The following is a 6,450-nucleotide window of genomic DNA, read 5'->3' as shown; positions in this document are numbered from 1 at the left end:
ATGCACGACAGAAACACGAGCAATCCACACCAACGAGTGCTTCAAAAAGGAAAAGTAGGAAGCTTGGGGCAAGAAATCAGAAAAGAGAAATTCTTTTTTCAAGTTTGAGATAAAAGAAACAAACAAAGAAGCAACGATTTCAGAGGGTGTTCTTTGCAGAAGAAAGAAAAAATTCTCTATATTCAAATGGAAGGAGGGAATGAAACAGCAAAAGAAAATTAAAAGCCCTAATAAAGAGCTTTTAAAAGCACACGCTTAAGCCCAAGAATGGTTACCCTTGGGAGTAACACGGCATTTAAAGCAAAAGCGATTTTTGCATTTTGGAAAGCATTTTAACATAGAATTCGACTAGGATGCTTGAACACGATTTCCTCAAAAGGGGTCGAAGTTTAAAAAAGCACGAACTCAACGGGAAAAGATCGAAGTTCAAGCAGGGGCACTGTTCATACCCTAGACCGAGCTGAACTGTCCAGGTTGGACGACGTCAAAACGACCGACTTCTGGTAAAAGTTGGTCGACACCAAAAGAGCTCGGCCAAATCGCTATAAAGGCCAAAGCAAGCCTAAAGCAGAAGATCACAACTCACCCAAAGGTGGCTGGTAAAGTGGCCTCACCCACAAATAGATAAGAAAAGATAACTAACTTATCTCAAGAGAGGTCACTCCCCACTACTATAAATACACTGGAGCACCTAGGTATAACACAAATTCTAATTCTACTAAAAACCTGCCTAAAGCTCGTGCTAACTTAAGCATCAGAGTCTCTTACAGGTACCCCCATCCTCCGGTGACCACGGATTAGCAGCACCTCAAGGCCCGGCAAGTCTAACACAACTGCTCCAATCTTATCAGAAGATCTCATCCGAGATCGAGCTTCAGTCTCATGTAAACCCCACCAACAGTACCCAAAACAAACTTTTTTATTTTCTCTACCAATGTTTTCTAAAAGCTTTCCTCACACTTAAATGACACACACACACCTTAACTTAAGCTAATCAAAGATGCAATTCAAGGTCATTTATGGTTTTTCACTTAGGGTTAGTAATGTAGTAACAATTAGAACAAATGGGGGATTAAAAGGCTCAAAAGTGGTTCATAATGGTAGATATAAGGGTATGGCTATATGGGTTAGTAAGCTTTAATTCAAAAATGGCCCCAATCATGCTAAATGCATTTAAATCATCAAATATCGGATATAAAGAATTAAGCAAATTTAAGATCACAATCATAGAAGGAACATAGCAGACAATGAATAAAGATTGTGATTGAAATATGCATCCACACATTATAAGCCCAACAACTCACAAGGTTGTTTGTTCCATCTCTTTCCTATGCTCCACAAAATAATTCAAAAAAGTTTAAAAATAATTTTCCGAATCAAATCAATGGAACGCCCTAAAAAGAGATTTCTTTGAAATTTTTGTTGTTGTTTTGACTAAAATTATTGCCTATGTATATATGCGTGATGTGTTGGATGCACCTCAAAATTTCTAGCTCATTTTCTAATTTCACTATCCCAAAAATCATCAAGAACATTTAGAAAAACATGAAATTGATACTATCTACTATTCAAAACATCCAATCACATCTACCATCTATAGCATATGTACTAAGCAAAAGAGAATGCAAATGCAATAACTACAATAAAACTAGAAATAGACTAAGATATATAAAAGCAAAATAAGAAAAGTACGGTGGAATTGTCAAAAGTATCAACAAATATCCACGAAAAATATAGTAGCTAAAAACAAAATAGAGTGCAAGGTGTTCAGAAATAAAGATTTACACCGCAAAATTTTGAATCCTCCCCCACACTTAAGAGTTGCACGGTCCTCTGTGCATGCACACAATCTGGGGGCATAGAGGCTACAAAGTTCCATCTTCAGTTGGTGGAGGCAGGGGCTCAGGTTGCTCGGCCCTCCTCTACTATCGGCTCAGGTGAAGCAGCAGGAACTCGGCCAGGGTCTCTTCCCTCGAGCTTTGCCGCCAACCAGTCAAAACACCTTGCATTGAGGTGTTCATTGCGGCGGACTTCTTGTAGGAGCCCCTGGACCATCTCATATAAAGGTCGGGTAGAAGGTATAGGTGCCGATGAGGATGGTAGTCTTGATGATAATGCCGGCTTGGATGTCTTCCTCTTCTTGGTTGTTTTCTTTTCCGACTCCTCCCGTTCCTCATATGGGAGAAACCAGTGGCCACTCAGGATCCTGAGCATAACATCGTCCGACCTCCTCTCCACTCCAGCTGCTATAGAAAATATCATAATCAGCAATACGAAGGAAATATTGAACTTCTGATTCTGGTTTGCCTTCCACATCGACTCACGAATCAGAGGCAAGATGGCTATCTTCTTACCCTCTAGAATAGCCCAAATAAGCATAACAACTCGGACTCGGATATGGGTGGCATGGGTGCTAGATAGTAGATAATCAGCCACTATCTGCTACCATATTCGCACCTCGGGAGTGTGATCAGAGCTTGCAATCCTGATGGGGGTAGCTTTTTTCCCCGCACTATATTCCCAACGGGCCTCAGGACAGCCAATCTTCTTTAAAATAGGATCCAAAGAGATCTTGCCCTTAATCACATCCGCCTTAATTTTCTGATAGGCATCTCAGTTAGGCAGGATGTGAAAAATCTTCAAGAGGGTTTCAAAAGCTTGATTCGATGAATCCCCACTGAAAAGAGGCAATTTGGTCATGGATAGCAGCCGCATACTTTTCCAGTACATTGAGCTTTTGCTTCCAATGTATGGCTCTTTGCTCAAGCTTTTCATTTTGAATATCGGCCTTTTCATTTGCGAAAGTATCCGACTTATCGCTCTGGCGATCAGAAGGACAAAGGAGAATGCCTCGAGGGGTCGAGGATGATGCAACTAGCTCTTTACCTTTACGGCACATCATGAAAAGGAACAAAAGAATGGAATTCAAGATCACAAGATAAGTGGCACGGGAAGACAAATGAGGAAGAAAATACGATGAAATCAATTAGCAAACACTTAATTGAGGAAAATTGTATAAGGGTGTGGTTCGAGAAAAGACAATGTGTGCATTCTAAATATGCGCACGATTAGAAAACACACATTGGCCGGTTGAAACAGAAACCACACAATTAGAAAATAAAGCCCAAGTTTCTTAATTAAGCGGCTTAAGTTGCCAGCCACATGATAAGCAAAGAGCAAAGCACAAGCAAGCTTAAGCAAACATAACAGAAAAAAGAGAATCGAATTCGTTGAGAAAAATGGATATTGAGGTTGTGCAATTGAATGCGCAAGATTATATAAAGTTTGAACAACAAACAATAACCAATTCAATCAAGGAAAATACCATTTATCATCCCCAAACAATAAAATAATCACATGAGGAAAGTACTTGATTTGGAGCAAGTTCATTTTCGGGTAAGACCATGTCAAGTTGATTCAACAACTTTAAAACATCAAGAAAAAGCATTTTTGTTATGCGATTGGAATGATTTAAAAATCATGATGAACAAAGAGGTCAATTCAATTCATTAAGTTCAATGCACTTATAGTGTCATCATTGAGGGTGATGAGCGGATATTTTATTACGCTTTTTGACATCACTTTCATATAGTTTTTAGTAGTTTTTGTTTAGTTTTTATTAAGTTTTATAGGTTTTAGTGTTAAAATTATATTTTTGGATTCTACTATGAGTTTTTGTATTTTTGGGCAATTTCATGTATTTTCTGGCTGAAATTGAGGAGCTGGAGTAGAAGTCTGATTCAGAGACAGAGAAAGCACTACAGATGCTGTCCGGATCTGACCTGCCTGAATTCGAAAGAGCTGTTCTGGAGCTACAGAAGTTCAAATGGAGCACTCTCAACGGCTATGGAAATATAAGTTCCAGAGCTTTCCAGCAATATATAATAGTCCATACTTTGCTTTGGATTAGAAGGCCCAAAACTGGCGTCCAACGCCAGCTTCCTGCCCCTTCCAGACGTCCAGCACCCAAAGAGCAGAGCGCAACGCCCAAAGGCCCAGAGAGGACTCCCTAGCTGGAATTCCACGCCCAAAGAGCCTTATAGCATGTGGATCTCGTTAAAGCTCAGCCCAAACACTCACCAAGTGGGCCTCAGAAGTGGATTTTAGCACTAAATAGACTATTTCACCCTTACGAGTCATCTGTTTAGTATTTAAGGGATCTTATTCATGTAATTTACAATATATCAGAACTTTTCATCACTCTCCGATTTAGGAGAGCTCCATACACGTTTTCCACTATTATTTTTATTTTCAGTATGAGTTTCTAAACCTCCTAGGTTTAGAGGAGGAGCCCTGCTGAGTCCTATGAATTAATAAAAGTACTATTTCTTCTTCTTCGATCCGTGTCTGATCTATCTCTAAGATGTATATTCCGATCTTCATCATGATGAATAGGACGATCTGACAAATTGGCTCTATTCATCACATTAAGACGAATGTGCCTGACAAACACCTGCGTCTACTTGGATTCGTGTAAGTACCTGGAAGAAAAGCACGAGCCAACAGCTATGGATTTACATCTCTCAGACGGTTAATCCATTATTTTGTTGGGAACTTCTCGAGACACCAGTTCAGCTGGTCTCTGTGGTATAGGCTAGATCCAAGAAGCAGCGTTCTCTGATCTGAAAGATTCTACCTTGTCTTTGGAGTTTTGAGTAGGATCGCCAAGAGAATGGATTGCTATGTGCTTCATCCTCCATTGGATTGAATACCAAGGGCCCTGGCGTTCATTCTGTAGCAGAGAAGATCAAAGACCATTGGTATGGCTTTGATCACTTACAGCCTGCCGTAGAAGAAGATCATTCACAAGCAAAAAAGACGGTAGTACTAGAGTTACTTCAGAAAGACAAAGCAACTCCAACTCTCAATCTAATCCTATCATCTATTCCTATCTCTGAAAACACATGCTTTGTACACTCAACATAAAACCTTCTGATTCCGCCTGACTAATACCTACAAGACAACCAAAATATTGCTTCAATCCACAATACTCATGGGATTGACCCTGACTCACTTAGGTATTACTTGAACGACCCAGTGCACTTGCTGGTACTGCTACTGTTGCACGAAATAGTGTGGGTTTTGCGTACATGCGCACCAAGGGGAACCACTGGGAGGAGGTCTTTAGACTTTTCTCTCCTCACTCTCATTCTCTTCTCCTCTTCCACTTTCTTTCACATCTATTTTGTAAATATTTAGTTATGAGTCTCTAATTTCCAACATTAGGAAAGAGAGCTATATTGCAATTTAATGGAGTAATTTGTTTTCATTCTTCATCTTCAATTCTTCTTTCATTGCTTCTTTTGAGAGAGTCTTTATTCTTCAAAGATCTAATTCTATCGGGAGAGAGATTAGATCTATTAGAATGCTATGATGAGCTTGAAAAAGGATTCATAACATTCAATTTGAGGCTCTTCTCTCACACTTCTCTTGATTGATAATTCATAGCTTGATATGTGAGAAGTAATCACTATGAATTAAGAACTTCAGGATTGTGTGGCTTTTGAACCAGAAATTGAACTTCATCTCTTCTTATGAGCAATTAGATCAAAAGATTAGCAATTTATCAAGTTAAAGGAAATCAAATCACCAAGAAATTTTCCAAGAGATCAATGATTGCATGATTGAAGAGGAGATGAGAATTGTTGATCCTGAGAATGCAATATCTCTTGATTCCAATGTTTTTTCCATTCTTAATTCTAGTACTTTATTTTCTTGCACTTTACTTTCTTGCACTTTACTTTTCCGTATTTTACATTTCTTGCAATTTAATTTCCAGTACTTTACTTTCTTGTTCTTTACATTCATGTCATTTATTTTCTTGTTCTTCATTGCTTTCTTTTAATTTCAAGTTATTTACATTTATTGTTTGATCATCACCCAATTATGACCGTCTAACTAGAATAATCAATCAACTATTGCTTGCTTAATCCTTTAATCCTCGTGGGATCGACCTCACTCATAGTGAGTTTTATTACTTGATATGACCCTGTGCACTTGCTGGTAGTTATACGGATATTGTTGTTTATCAATTTCATTTCAGTTACTCTCTCCACCCAAAATTTGGGTGATTCCTCCATGCCTGATTAAATGTGTTAGAATAAGGATCATTATTGGGATTTTTGGAGGAATTTCCCACATAGTTAGCCTGTTCAGGAGTGGGTTGAGCATAGCCATAGATTTCCCCTTGGTTAAAACTACTACTCATGTCATAAGATGCATTTTAAGTATTAACAGCTGAGACTTGCATTCCACTCAAGTGTTGAGTAATCATGTTGATTTGTTGAGACATGGCCTTGTTTTGGGCAAGAATGGCATCCAAAGTATGTAACTCCATGACTCTTTTATTCACAAGATTCCTCTCAAATGTGTACAGGTATTGGTTGTTGGCAACCATCTTAATCAACTCATTAGCCTCTTTAGGAGTCTTCTTGATATGTAGAGACCCAC

The sequence above is a fragment of the Arachis ipaensis genome, chromosome B05 (genome assembly GCF_000816755.2).
Source record: "Arachis ipaensis cultivar K30076 chromosome B05, Araip1.1, whole genome shotgun sequence".
Lineage (NCBI taxonomy): Eukaryota > Viridiplantae > Streptophyta > Magnoliopsida > Fabales > Fabaceae > Arachis > Arachis ipaensis.
This window is presented reverse-complemented; position numbering follows the sequence as displayed.